Consider the following 16,222-nt stretch of genomic DNA (forward strand, 5'->3'; position numbering starts at 1 on the left):
TTTACACAATGGAGTACTATTCAGCAGAAAAAAATAATGGAATCATGAGATTCGCAGGCAAATGGATGACACTAGAAGAAACCATCCTGAGGGAGGTAACCCAGTCACAAAAAGAGAAACATGGTATGTACTCTCTCATATATGGATTTTAGACATAGATCTGGGGAGTGCCAGCCTACAATCCCATGGCCAGAGAGTCTGGGAAACAGAAACTTCATTTAGTGGCTGATCGAAGAAGAGGCAGACTCCCTAGGTTAAGTACTGTGCTGAACTCAAGAAAGCCAGTAACAGAGAGGGAGGACTGATGATCAAAGGGATTAAGACTGGGCTGGTTTAACCCCCAGAAACAGCTGACCTGACAAAGGTTAACTCTTGAATCCCAGGCATCAGCCTGGGAATCCAGCATGGGACTGATCAAGACCCCCTGAATCTGGGTGTCAGTGAGGAGGCCTAGGGAATCTATTGAGCCTTGGGCAGCAGATCAGTACCCATCCCAAGTATACACACGGACTTTGGACTCCCATAGAACAATGTGAGGTGCACTCTCACCCTGAACTCTTGGGGAAGGGTCTAGGCCCTGCCGTATATGAAATGACAGACTATGGACACCCCCATTGAGGGCCTCACCCTCCCTGGGGAAGTGAGGGGATAATGGTGGGGGTTGGGGGGAGGGCATGGGAGGAGGGGAGGGAAAGAGAGAGGGTCCTGGAACTGACTTGTGAAGCAACCTTGTTTCTTATCTAAATTTAAACTGAAAAAGAAAAACAGATAGAACAAGCTCATTCCAGAAATCAGCTGTTACCTGCAGACTGCCAGCTTGTCTTCTGAGTCATCTAACTCTATTCTATGACCTTGAAACCAGGGTCAATTGATAAACTGCAAAAGTCAAAATACAACACTGATTTCAGGCAAAAGATATAATTATATTCTCCTTGTGCCAACCTGGCCTTGAAAAACAGCCCAGGTGCTGGGAAAAAAAGCCTGAGGTCAGAAGGAAGCTGTTAGGAGAACAAAAGCATCTACTGAAAAGCTATTCACTAACTAATGTAGAAGAGAGGAACCACTACAGACATGCACATGTGTAACACTCAGTGCCTTTTCTTTTAAAAGGTCCACTCTTAAAATCTCAACCAATTATCCAAATGCTGGCATTCCTTCAGTTTTCTCACTGGCCTCTGCCGATGGGCATTTATTCTGGCATGCTGCTGTCTGGAGAAAAATGTGTTCCCATGATTGCAGCTGTTTGATGATTGTTACAAGTTTATCTCAATGTTCTCTCACAAATGTGTCTGCTGCTGCCAGCTCTTCTGTTCAGTCTACTATGTTGGTGTTTATATGCCCCTCCATCTGACAGTGCTGCTGATAAAATCTGTGTGAGACAGTGACTACTCTGCCAAATATTTGTCAGATTTCTTGGAGAAACCTCCAAGAGATCCATCTATCCTCAACTGACATCGAACACAGTCATATTACTAGTACCTTCATCAAATTTAAGGGGCACGAATTTCTGACAGCACACTGATCCATAGCAGATTTCTTTGGAGTAGAGAAGCAGCCATTCAAAGAGAAACAATCAAGACATTTTTGTTGGATTATGGCAAATCAACAACAAATGAAGAGAATCAATCAAGGCCAAATATGTAGAGATTCTTCCTATGTCTGGGACATAGTTATCCCGAAATGAATGACACCCATAACTCAGAAACCAAATAGAAACCAGAGAAAGAAAATGATGGGATTTGCTTTGAGAAATTATTAAAATTTAATAGATTTTCACCCCTATTTCACAAACCTAATTCAGAAAAAAACTACTGTCATTTCATAACATATGCTTTTTTGTGTATAGTTGACCTCTGCTGTATGTGTATGCCTAAGTTTCAGGTATAAGCCTTTTTTAAACAGATGTTTTAAAGCTTAAAATTATAACTTTGGCAAAGCAGAGCATTTTAAAATGCCACTATGAAGAAATCAGATCTTTGGAAAATGAACAAAACTACACAGAAATTAACCTTTTTTCATTAAATGTTAAATCTGAATGCTCAGAGTCCAGTCACCTAAATAGAAACCGTGAGTGAAACCAGTAACATTTCTTGTCTTTATTTCCTAGCTTTAGTGAGCAAATCCCACATTTCTGAGTTTTATTGTCCATCAACATTCTGTTTCCAAATTTAATCTGCTTCTTGGCTGTATAATCAGCAAAACATTTGTTCCTTTTCTTCTGGATACAGCTGCAATCAATTGGATGAACAAATGGCATGGAGGCTGCTACAGGGAATCTCTACCCCTTCATGAAATGGAATAGACACTTGGATGATGATAGTTTTTACAAAATCAAAACAAAAATGTCAGAGTAAAAAAGATAATCAAGCTAATGCTTTCCAAGTATGCAGTTGAAATAAATGCATATTTGTTCCCTAATTAACACTTTCAACAGTCCCAGATATTCAACAATTCTGCGTAAGATTATGCCAAGGATATAGTCACTCACATAACTACGTTTTACATGAGTAAGAAGGTACCAATGTGCAGAAGTTTTGTCCTTTAAAAGTGTTCACAATATATATATATATATATATATATATATATATATATACATATATATTTAGGAAGATAGCTCAGTGTCAATGCTGAATTATTTTGTTTAAAATTTGGATAAGTAGCCTTCTGATAATTAGTTACTGTCTTAAATGCCATTGATATTTTCCTTTTTGTCTCTGCATTTGGATGAAATTTCATCTTGTACAGACTTTAAAGTATGTAAGTTTCTCTAACATTACTGCTTTTATTAAATTAAAGGGAAACATTTCATGGTCAAGAAATGGAAGAACTACTTCTTCCAGAAGTTTTTGGCCAGCAAATAAAAATTGAGTGTAAATGACTAACATCAAATCATGGCTGACTAATTCAAGGAAGTAAGAAAACCAATTTTTGATCAAATTTCATATACTAGAAATGGTAAAAGTTGAGATGACAAGACAGTAATACAAGAAAACTGGAAATAACTCTTTGTCATAGTGTCTTTTCCTGGTGCTGTGATGAAAGGAATTTAAAGAATTAAGAGTTTATTTTTCACTCATACTTCATCACTGAAGTGAAGCACAGTAGGGGAAGGTTACAGAGGAAAACCACACTGCATCTGCAGTCAATAAACAGAATAACAAATGTTTCAAGCTTAGCTAACATCTCCATTTTATGCAGTCCAAGTTTCTCTGCCCAAGGAATCCTGTCACTTTCAACAGGGAGTTCTTTTCACTTTAATTAACTTAATCCTTGAGATAATCCCCAATTGGCATGCTCAGAGGCCAAACTCTAAGGTGATTCTAGATTTGAACAAGTTGGCAATTGAGGTTTGACCATCACACTCCAAAAGAGGGGTTGCAGGGCTAGATGACTCAGTGGATAAACTGCTTTCTTCAAATTTACAAGGACTAGATTTCAGACCTCCAGCACCCACCCAAGAAGCAAGGTGGATTTAGTGGCACACTTGCAGTCCCATCTCTTGTGAGGCAAAGACAAAAGTTCTATGGGAAAAATAGGGCTAGCTAGAAGAGCTAGAATTGGTGAGCTCTGGGTTCAGTGAGAAACCCTATCTCAATAATTCAAGTGGGCAGCATTAGAGGAAAATAATAGACGTCAACATTAAGATTACACACACACACACACACACACACACACATAGGAATACCACACACACATGGACAACACACACCATAAAGTGTTTAAGTTAAATATGAGGAAGAATTGAAATAGCTACAAATACAAAAGGACTATAATCAGAGCTTGAGAAATAAATGCATACCTAAATGTGATAAATAAAGTAAGGAAGTTTCTAGATGACAGAGTACAAAAGTACTTTTAGGAATCATATCGCCTTTACCATAAACAGTAAGGTAGGCAGATGATTATATTACAGTTTAAAGGCCTTTCAATAAAGTATATAATTTGGAAAGTATAAAAGTAAATTAAGAACATGAAATGATACTTACAAGATGAATGATTGAGAAGGGGCTCATAGGTAGGGTATATCAAAACACTGAAAAAAAGAAATCACACCACTTCAAAAGAGGTAAGAACCTGCACAAAAGGACTATGAAATGGCCCGTAAGTGTTGAAAAATGTAATTCAACATTATTCATGATCAGGGAAATGTGAGCTTAAAACACCAATTCAAGCCATAAGAAACTCACTTGCTTGGCAAAACCTAGGAATCCAAATGTTTCTGCAGAATCTTCATTCACTTATGTTTTAATTATAAATATCATTTTAGAATTTATACTAGTGCTATTAATGTTAAATGTGTACATAACCTATGAACCATCAATTACATTCATGTAGCCAACAAATGTAAGACAAAAAGTAGTACTGACTGAAATATCTAAGGATTGAAAATAACTCAAATATCCATAAATCATATAATGAGAAATCTGTGGAATACTTATCCAGTTGAGTGCTATTTAACAAAGAAAATGAACTAACCAAGGCTGTTTGCAACAACATGGGTGAATCTCAGAAACATAATATTGAGCAAAAAACCTGGGAGACACTAAAATTCATACACTGTGATAGTATTCAGAGAAAGTTTAATATAGACAAATCTAAGCTATAACATTTTAAGAGAATATATACTAATGTTCAATCCATAAAGAATAGACAAGGAAAGGTTTTCAGAAAGCAACTGCTTCTTAAATGGGAGACATTTATAGTCCGAATGGGACATACAGGAATTTCTCAGAGGCTGGCATTTTATTTTCTGACACTGGTAGTAGTCACAATAAGTTAAATTTAAAATTATGGGCATGTATGTCTGTGGTATTTTAATAGGTCACATAATGTCTTATTTCAAAAACGCTTAATGTAGACAGGGAAATTTTTACAAGGCTTGACCAATAGATGATGAGCTGCTGCCAAAAATAAAAGTGACCACTGAGAGAGGAATAACTCTCCAGAGACTAGCCTCTTGATAGGTGATCCATCCCATATGGTCAACCCTAAACAAATGTATATAAGCACAACACTAAATGGACTCAGTAAGGTATGTGTGTGTGTGTGTGTGTGTGTGTGTGATTTGTGTGACAATAGTTATAGAAGAGGCCATGAATTTGAGACAAAATAAGGGGAGAAAGAGTCAAAATGATGTAAATAAAGTACTCATATGTGAAATTATAAAAAATACCCTTAAATGAAGGACAAGGCAATTCAGTAAGTGGAAAAATATGGAGATTATAAACTGCATTAATCTCAGATCATTCTAATATTAATCAAAGATATTTGTGTTTTAGAAAAACTGATAGCAGCAAACAGATTCATAAGGCAGGAAGTCAAACTACTGAAGCAAATGAGCATGGAAGAACTAATTAAATGACTCAGAATGCAGCCATATTGATAGCAAAGAATGACAGCAAAAACATTTATAAAAAATTACAATAGAATTATTTCACAAAATAGATACTAAAATCGCTAACTCTATCTTGAATGCAAAGAGATTTAACAGGGAATGCCACCCTAAATCTAGGTGGAACCACTATATGGGCTAGGGTTCAGGACTCAATTAAAGGGAGAAATCTAGCTGAGTACCAGAACTTACTTCTCTCTGTTTCCTGACTAATAGATTCTCTGTGCAACCATAACTTTCCCACCATTAAACTATGAAGCAAGATAAACTCTTCTTTCCTTAAGTTGACTTTGTCAGGTCTTTTATTCCAGCATGCAGCATCTAATATTAATGTCATGTTACTAACTAGATAGATTTTATGTGTGTATGCTCTATGGTAGTAGTTTCAAATCCAGTTACATATCAGAAAAAAAGCCTTTGAAAACCTTGAGTGCATACATTATTGTAGCACGAGTTTTAACTGGTCTTAATAATAAAACTTGGAGTCAGACATTAAGGGGGAAAAGCTGAAAGATCAGAGAAGCAGAGCAGCCAGCCACTAGAGCTCTTACATATATAAAATCTTCAGACTGACACAAAAGACCGAGTTCCTGTCTCCTCCTGCCTATATTCTTCTGTCCATCCAGCAATCTTACTCCCTGTCCAGACTTCTAAGGTTAGCTAGTGACTAGCTCTGCCTCTGATCATCAGATAAGCTTTACTTGTTAAGAGTATAAACATTTTATCAATATAAGCTATATATGCCAAAAAAGTAATACGCAGATTTCTTTTTTAGTCTGAGAATTGAGAGTAGGGCTGAAGTATCTCTATGTTTAAAACACTCTGCCGGTGATTTGAACATGTAACCCAACCTGGAAATTTTACCATGGTTTCTATTAGGATGACCCATTGAATAGGAGGTCCCAAATAAGTGCTTATTACTCAAATGCAAATAGAATTTAATCTTTGGAATTTTGAATATTACCAAATATATTTTCATAAAAACAACTGTACATCTCATCTTACAAATAAGAAAAACCAAGGTGTGTATGAAAGATGAGTTATTTTGTTCAGTACCGCATACAAGTGACATAGCATCATGAAATTTTTTCATAACCACTGCCAAATGTTCTCTCTGTTATATTAACAACTTAAAGGCAATGGCAGAATTCCAGTAATAATTTTCACAAACTATTTTTAATGCATGAATAACATTTACATGTTCTACCACTTATCAGGTATATTAAATGCTTCTGTATTTGGTTAGACTAATTTATAAATTATCTTAAATCAGTTATATTACATATACTTATGCAATTTTATGAGACTAATTCTTAATATTAATCATCATAGAATCCTCCCAAACTTATCATTGAAGACCCAACACAACAGAAAATATAATTATCCTAAGTTCTTCAGTATTTAATGCAAATTTGCAAAAATTTAAATAATATTTAAGAAACACCCATATTTTACTTTAAACTTTTTGTTCATGCTGAATGCTACAAGGGAAAATTTTTGAGCATGGAATTTTCATTTCTCCATTATTTCTAATTGCTCTTAGACTTCTGTAATTATGTTCTATTCCCTATCTAAAACATCCATTAATGATATTAACCAGATATTTTGCTCTAACCATTTTTAGCTGAAGAAGATAACAACATAATGTTTATTTACTTATTTCTCACTTTTAAATTCATTCCTCATAGTTTCATCATGTTCAATAAACATGTTTAGCTTATGCTTTATGATAACTGACAAGTCAGTATTACCTCTGTATTACCATGAAAATAACAGCAGAATAGCAAGTATAGGTCATCATTCTCAATTTTGTTTGATTACTAACAAATTACTTAATCATCTGAGCAATCCACAATTAAGAACAAATCATTTGTTGTTACTTTATATAGAAAGTTCACTCAAATACATCTTCATTTCGTGAAAGGAAAACAATATAGAAATTAAGATTCTGATTTTAAATTATATAATTTTTAAAAATTTATCCATGTGCCGAGAAATTAATAAAAACGCATCATGTATTTCAGAAGACTAGATTGGAATATTTGAATAAGATATTCTCTCCAGAATGAACATAGCTTTCAATTCATTAAGTAGCACATGTTTTGTGAATTTAAAATGCAAGTGAATTGATTTCATGTTAAGAAAAAGCAATAATAGGAAGTTGATTAATATATGCAAATGAGTAATCAACTGAGGTACATACGGTACTATGCTAAGTACTATGAGGAGCACATAGTCATTTCCTTCCTTTATGCTACATAATTAATGGAAGAGTTTTGGGCCCCAGCCCCATGAGCTCTCTGAGAGTTGCTAGTCAGCCTACAAGTGCAATCTGTTTTCCAGTCCATGTGCTTCCTGTTTTCTAGTCCTGGGTTACTGCCCCAGTCTTGACCCTCTGACATCAACATATAGCTTGAGGGAAACATGCTCTCTTACACCTGGGTTTTTTCCACTGTGCTGTGAAAATGTATATAAAGACTGCTCCTTCCTACAAGAGAGAGACCTCTTAGCACTTGCAATAAAGACACACACACACACACACACACACACACACACACACACACACACATTCTCCTGGCAATAAAGGCAGCACATGCATTCTCATTTTTTTAATCATTTTTTATTTTAATTTTAAATAGCTTGTTTTACATGTCAATCCCAGTTCCCTCTCCCTCCCCTCTTCCCGCACTCCCCTTCCCCCCTCCCTCCCATCCTATTGCCAAATCCTTCCACATAGGGGATATCTAGAGTCTGTCATTTTACTCTTGGTAGGATCAAGGCACTCCCCTAAGAGTCCAGGCTGAGAGAGCATCTCTCTTTGTGCTATAGGCACATGAAGACAGTTTGTATACCAGAGATAGACACTGATCCACAGCTCAGGGCCCCATAGGTTGCCCAGGCCTTCTCACTGACACTCACATTTGGAGGGTCCAGATCAGTCCCATGCTGGCCTCCCCACTGTCGGTCTGGGGTCCAAGAGCACTCCCCTGTTCAGATCAGCTGTCTCTGCTGGTTTGGCCAGCCCATTCTTTGCCAATTTGCTCATCACTCCTCTCTCTCTGTCACTGGGTTCCTTGGGTTCAGTTCAGTGATTAGTTGTGTGTTTGCCTCTGCTTCCATCAGTCACAGGATGAAGGCTCTCGAATGGTTATAGACATCAAGTTCATTATCAGGAATGGGCATTCGAGGTGGTCCCTCCACTATTGCTTAGCTTGCCAATTGATGTTATACCTTTAGATCACTCGAGGTCACTCTGGTGCCTGATCTGTCTTCGATCCTATGATTCCCTCTTCCCCCTATTCTACCCCCACCCACTCAACTTCCTGTTCCCCCATGACCAACTCCCTTCCTCTTTACCCCCTCTATTCTTCCCAGGTCCCACTCCCCCCCACCCCTTGCCGTGTTCCCCATCCATTCAGAGGATCTTGTCTCCATCCTCTTCTCTTGGGTACTATGCATATACGCATATCTTTTAGGTTCTTTCCTGTTTCCCAGACTCTCTATCTGTGGGAGTGCAGACTGGCACTATCCTGATCCATATCTAAAATCCATATATGAGTGAGTACATACCATGTTTGTCTTTTTGTGACTGGGTTACCTCACTCAGGATGGTTTCTTCCAGTGCTATCCATTTCCCTGTGAATTTCAAGATTCCATTGTTTTTTTCTGCTGAGTAATACTCCATTGTGTAAATGTACCACATTTTCTCTATCCACTCTTCAGTTGAGGGGCATCTAGGTTGCTTCCAGGTTCTGGCTATTACAAACAATGCTGCTATGAACATAGTGGAGCAGACATCTTTGTTGTATGAATAGGCATCTTTTGGATATATGCCTAAGAGTGGAGTTGCTGGGTCTAATGGTAGATTAATTCCCATTTTCCTGAGGAATCTCCATACTGATTTCCAAAGAGGCTGTATGAGTCGGAATTCCCACCAGCAGTGGAGGAGTGTTCCTCTCTCTCCACATCCTCTCCAGCATAAATTGTCTTCGGTGTTTTTGATTCTAGCCATTCTGACAGGAGTAAGATGGTATCTCAGAGTTGTTTTGATTTGCATTTCCCTGATGGCTAAGGATGTTGAGCACTTTCTTAAGTGTCTCTTGGCCATTTTAGCCTCCTCTACTGAGAATTCTCTATTTAGCTCTGTACCCCACCTTTCAAGTGGATCCTTTGGTGTTTTGGAGACTTGTTTCTTGAGTTCTTTGTAAATTTTGGAGATTAGCCCTCTGTCAGATGTAGGGTTAGTGAATATCTTTTCCCATTCTGTGGCCTGCCTTTTTGTCTTTTTGACTGTGTCCTTTGCCTTACAGAAGCTTTTTAGTTTCAGAAGGTCCCATTTGTTAATTGTCGATCTCAGTGCCTGTGCCACTGGTGTTATGTTTAGGAAGTGGTCTCCTGTACCAACTCGTTGAAGAGTATCTCCCATGCATTCTATTAGTACAAACAGCTAGTTGTCTTGTCTTTCTTTTCCTGATACCTTAGACTTGCTTGTGGCATGGGTGCTGCAATTGGAGGTCTCACTGAAATCCAGAGAGACTTGGAAAGACTGGAAAAGATCGGCCAGAAAGAAGACTCGGGAGAGGAGAGACTCAAGAAAGAGAAGATTTGAAAACAGGTACCTCAACTTCTAACAGTAAAATTGAATGTCAAATCTCCAGGTTTTTGCCTGAGAGATCACCCTCTAAGGAGAAGGTATATTGAATTAAAATCCAGCCTTCGCCCGATCCACTGAAGTCAGGAAAGTAAGGGGAAATCTGAGAGATTGCCCTCAGTTGAAGGGTGTATTGAATTATTCTCCAGCCTTTCGCCTGATCCAATGAGGTCAGGAAAGTAAAGGGGAACTGAGAGATCGCCCTCAAAGCCTGGACAGCAAGTAAGGCTATGAGGGTGTATTGGAAATGGGTACCAATTTAGGGGTACCAGGATAAATCTCCAGGCCTTCGCCCATCAGCAAGGTTGGGAAAGAAAGGGGAACCTGAAAGATCACCCTCAGTTGGAGGGTGGATTGAGTAAATCTTAAGGCTTTTGCCTAAGGGATCATCTTCGTTGGAGGATGGATTGAAAATGGGTGAATTGAAAAATGAGTAACAGTTAGTAAACGAGGTACTGGTATTAAGTGGAAGAAAAGGAAAAGATAAAAGTATGTGGAATGGCAAGTATACACCCGGACTTTGGACTCCCATAGAACAATGTGAGGTGCACTCTCACCCTGACTCTTAGGGAAGGGTCTAGGCCCTGCCTTATATGAAATGACAGACTATGGACACCCCCATGGAGGGCCTCACCCTCCCTGGGGGAATGAGGGGATAACGGGGGGTTTGGGGGGGAGGGCACGGGAGGAGGGGAGGGAATGGGAGAGGGACCTGGAACTGACTTGTGAAGCAACCTCATTTCTTATCTAAATTTAAACTGGAAAAAAAAGAAAAGTTATTTGAATGCATGTTAAACATTAATGTAATTTTTGAAAGGTTATATCTGATTTTTTTTTACCAAAATAAATCTGGAGAATAAAAAAAATAAAATAAAATAAAGTATGTGGAATGGAAAATACACAGAGAGTCTTGATACTGTGTTCTGTTGTGTGGTCTTTAAACTGTTTAATTGCTAAGGAAGGAACAATAATTGCTAAAAGACATTTGATTATCAATGCTGATGAATTAATTCAACTTTTAAATTTTGAAAATCCTTTGACTTCTAAATTTAAATACAAGGACAGGTTACTTGGGAAAATAATTTCTGCTTTTGTTTCCACAGAAAATAAAAAGCTACAGGTTCCTTCTAGACTAGTAAGATTTGATGAAGCAAGCCCACTTGAAGCAGTGGCCCAGGTGGTCCAACATCTAAAACAGCTGAGATGATGCAGCCTTGCAGACCACAAAACAAGGACTTCAACAGGTTTCTGGTTTTTTTTTTTTGTCATGATTCCCATGGTATTTCAGTGCCCGTTAACAGCAGGAAGTAGTTTGGAAAGAACCACACCCACATACCCAAATATTGTTTATAAATATTTGTTTGCATTTATGCAGGGTTGGTTATTGATACAAATTTAAGGTCAATTTTGTGAGTAAGCTCTAAAAACTTTTGGCCAAAAGCCTGGCCTCTCCCCACTGCATCTACTGAATTACAAGGAGTGGGTATGGCTATAGCTCCTGAGTGTAGCTCAGAACTTCTCCAATGGAGGGATGATGAGGGGCATGCAGGACTTTTTCAACCTTTTGTTTTAATTCAAGGATTGGCTAGAGTTGTTCTGTCATAGAGATTTCAATTAAGGAAGTTTCATTTCAACAAACTAATCATGACCTAGGGAAAAGGATGAGTGAAAGATGTATGTATGTTCTGAATGTATGGTGTGGCCACATCAGTATGTATGAAATGTGATTGTGAATGCGTGAGTGTGAACTGCTTAAATTGCCTTGGATATGATTAAAAGGATACTTAAATTGCTTTTGATATAGTTAAAAAGCTACCAAAATTGCTTTGGATACAGCCAAAAAGAGCAGCCAGTCAATGTCTTAATAGGAAAGGTTGACGATTTGAGTCCTCAGAGCCAGTCAGTGGAAAAATAACAGAATCTTACAACATGGCCTGAGAGCCAAAGAAATCTGTATGGAAGATTCTATAAAGTATCAACCAGTTCAAACAACATTTCAAAAAATAAAAAAGGGGTAGTAATGTCCCCAGTCCCCACATGATTCATTAAATCATGCACTCCTCATTTAAAATTTTTAAATGTGGATTCCAGTAAGTAATCTGCTGCAGACAGATTCTGGCATGATGGAACTTGAGTGACTTTTACTCAGGTCAAATGGAGACATCCATACACTAGACAGTGGAGAAGACCCAATTCTCCTCTAATTTGGGGTCGAGGGCGTGTCTGTGTTTTCTTGCACGAAAGGAATAAAGCTCAGCGGCTGCCAGAACATTTGGTGAGATGCATGGTGCAGAGAAAAACTGGACCTGAGAGAGTGGGAGCCTGCCAAAGCCAGTTAGAGTGAGATCTCCAAAAGCAGTGTTCTTGGCCCTTGATGTCATTGAATCTATAGCCCGAAAAAGAAAGAAAACAGTCAGTTATAGATTTCTAGTTACTCAACAGGCCTGCTGCATCAACCTCCCGGACCCGTGAGTTTTCATCCCAGAGCTGGCAAAGAACTGGATAACTATCAGGTTGCCTTTGACACACCTTGAAACAACAGAATTCATTTTGCTAGTGTTTCCCTTTGGGAAAAAAAGGACCCACTTAAAACAACTGGACACTAGTATGGACCGTGGCAAAAGCCCCTTTTCAGTATTTGAACAGGACACAGCCACTTGAAATATCAGCCTTGGTGGTTCCTGTTCCTGGAATCACCCCTATGCCAGTGTATTTTTCTGGAGAAATGCAGGTTGCCCTTATGCAGCAAAAAAGAGACTTTGGCATCACTGCTGGGGTGATTCTAGCTATTGCTATTGCTGCTACAGCAGCCATTGTATCTGGGACTGCCATCTCAGTTTGTAACTATAGTCAGCACAGTGGATAAACTGACATGGGAAGTAACAGAGGCTCTCAGCACTCAGAGATCCTTAAATAACTTAGCTCAGGTAGGAATTTGACATCATTAAACATGTTTTGCCTATCCTGGTGCACATTTGTGTTACCCCTTCCAAAGTTTACACTCATCAATTGGCCAATAAAATTATTAGGATGAATGAGACCCAGGTTCCTCCATCCTGTTGAGAGATCATCCTTAGCGAATCCCAGATGGTAGGCCGTTTAATCAAAGAATGGGCCGGGTCCCCATATTTGGGCCTTGAAGCCATAGGACTTATTATCATATGCTTCAATTGGTTAAAGTGCCTCAGTGATAGACCAGCCCAGGCTCAAGTTGTCACTCAAGGACCACAGAGAATTCCTCAGCTTGACTATAGTTGAGCCTGCAGGAATATTAGGAAATCAATGACAAGTGAGACTAAGGGGATGCCAGCCCACCTAAGACATGAGGGTCATACAGTCTGGGTGATTCCTCCATTGGCAGGTAAGGTTGGCATTAACATCGAGTCACCTGAGATAGGTGCTAATTTATATATAAAGAAGGGGGGAAATGTTGGGCTCCAGCCCCACGGGGTCTCAGTTAGTTGCTGGTCAGCTTACAAGAGCAACCTGTTTTCCAGTCCAAGTGCTTCCTGTTTTCTAGTCCTGACTTAGTGTCCTGGTCTTGACCCTCTGACATCAACATCAATCAAGAGGAAAACACGCTCTCATCCACCTGGGTTTTTCCACTGTGCTGTAAGCCTGTATATAAGACTGCTGCCTCCTACAAGAGAGAGACCTCTTAGCACTTGCAATAAAGACACACACACACATTTTCCTGGCAATAAAGGCAGCACATGCATTCTCTTAGTACCAACAGTTGGAAGTCTTGTCTTTCTTTTCCTGATACCTTGGACTTGCTTGTGGCACAGGCACCACAGAAGAGTATAAAATGTATAGTGTGATACTGTTAAGGGACATTTATGTACATACGGCTCCCTTTATGTTTACATCACTGGTTCTCAAACAGGGTCAGTTTTGACTTTTGAAAAAAAATTGGCTTTGTCTTCAAATCCTTTGGATACCACAATGGTGGCATGGACAACAGTGCTACTTGAAGGATGTTGGCAGATAAATAGAAGTGCTACAGAAAAAAGAATAATACATTGAAAATACATTTTCTCCTTCAACAAACAGATATCTAGTCCAAAATGTCAATAGTAGCAAAGTTGAGAAACTCAAGTCTAGATGACAAATTACACAAGATCACATTATTGTTATAAAATAAAAATTCAGTTGAGCTAACTCCTTTAGTCCCATAAATAGAATGCATCACATTATATTGAGGAAACATTAAGCTACACAAAGTAGGGATATCCTATGATAATTTACTGAGGGAGAAGTCACTTACATGAGAAGCCAAGAAAGCCCAGAACCAAAGGTCCACTCGCTGTTCTCTGAGACTGGACCAGAACCCAAAAAGAGAGCATCTCCTTCCCCCTAGCTCTTGTAACACCTGTAAGTTCTACATACCTGTGACGACGCCCAAACGGTCAGGCAACATTATGTGAAATATCCCATGATGCTATATATGGAATTCCTTAATACCTAGTGATCACTGAAAAATTTGAGTGCTGGAAGGAAACATGTAGTGAGAACTGAAAGAATTGTTTCTGTTCAGTGTGAGTTTAGTACATACAGTACAAGGAAGCGGGTGAATGAAAAAGGGCCATCACCTCAGTAGTGAATATTCAATGGAATGTAAAAATTGATCTATGGACCGAAGCTAGTAACTTTTCCAGTTATTTCTATGTATTTGGCTTATGGAAGCAGATTCATTTCATTAGTCTGTTTTCTTTACGGAGTACTCAGCCAGAAAAAAAGAGGCCTCCAGAGGGAGGTAACATTTTATAAATGAAGGCAGTGAGAAATTATGTGTGAGTAATACTGTATTGGTACTCCAAACTAGTGAAGTAGATCATATATTATTGCAGATGCTGTTTTCCAATCAGATACTTGGCCAGTGTATAAATTACCCCACATGCTGTGACTGATCACTGTTCATAGCTCCTTCTAGTCTTAGGAAAACTACCTTTGGCTGACAGGAAATGCCTCACCTAGAAGATTATAGACCCTATCCTCATAACTCAGACACTGACATCTAGAAGTACAGGACATCTCCTGTGTGTGGTTTCTGCTCTGAAACTCAAATCTTTCACTCAACCCCATCTCTGGGATCAAATGAAAGCTAGACCATAACTAAAACTACAAGTATGCTTAGTCTTTTCTTCTCTTCCATATATTAATTTCTACTATTTCATCAGCATTTTACCATGAGACCTTTTGTTCTAAAATCTATTACCTTGCCAAATTTCCATTTGAGACTTCTTTAAGGAAATCCATCTTGTTATAGGCAAAAGGAAAAGAAAAGAAAAGGAGGTAAAAAAAAAAGATAGCATTGTGATTTGCAGAGAAAAATTCATGTTCTGTGATTCATATGGAAGCATTAGACAAGATATAGGGGTGGTACAAAAACAGAGTTAAAAGTGAGGGACTTGCAAAAGGCTGAGACCTTCTAAAACAGCTATTTTCAACCTGTAGGTGATGACCCCTTTGGGGATCAGATTGCCCCCTCACAGGTGTCACCTAAGACTAACAGAAAACACAGATATTTACATTACTATTGCTAACACTAGCAAAATTACTATTAGAAAGTAGCAACAAAAATAATTTTATGATTGGGGGTCGCCAAAACTTGACGAACTGTATTGATGGGTCACAGCATTAGGAAGGTTGAGAACCGCTACTCTAAATGTTGTATCTCCTGAGAAGAAGCACACTGGAATAACCTCTCCATCAGCAGAGGAAGATAAGAAAAAGTCAGGACTTCGGGTAACAACAGCAATTACTGCTGATATATGAAAACTCTGAATATTTCATCCCAGAAAGACTTAGGATACAGATTTATATTACCTCTATGGCCCAGGGACTCACTAGCTGAGTCACCACTATAACCTTGATCTGCAGAACTACGTAGAAGATAATGAAGCATGGCAGACACAAATGCTTAAACCTCTCCTAGGGACTTTTCCTCCATAGTGTTTATGTGGAAGAAAATGTGTTCAAATAATGATATATTTATATGTAAGTGATTAAAAACTAAGAAGTATAGAAGGAGATATCTAGACTAATATATATATACATATATATAAATATAAGTGATTAAAAACTAAGAAGTATAGAAGGAGATATCTAGACTAATATATATATACATATGTATATAAATGTATAGGCATTACCATTCACAAACAAAAAATAGCATA

The sequence above is a fragment of the Mesocricetus auratus genome, unplaced genomic scaffold (assembly GCF_017639785.1).
Source record: "Mesocricetus auratus isolate SY011 unplaced genomic scaffold, BCM_Maur_2.0 Super-Scaffold_100003, whole genome shotgun sequence".
In the NCBI taxonomy this organism is placed as follows: Eukaryota; Metazoa; Chordata; class Mammalia; order Rodentia; family Cricetidae; genus Mesocricetus; species Mesocricetus auratus.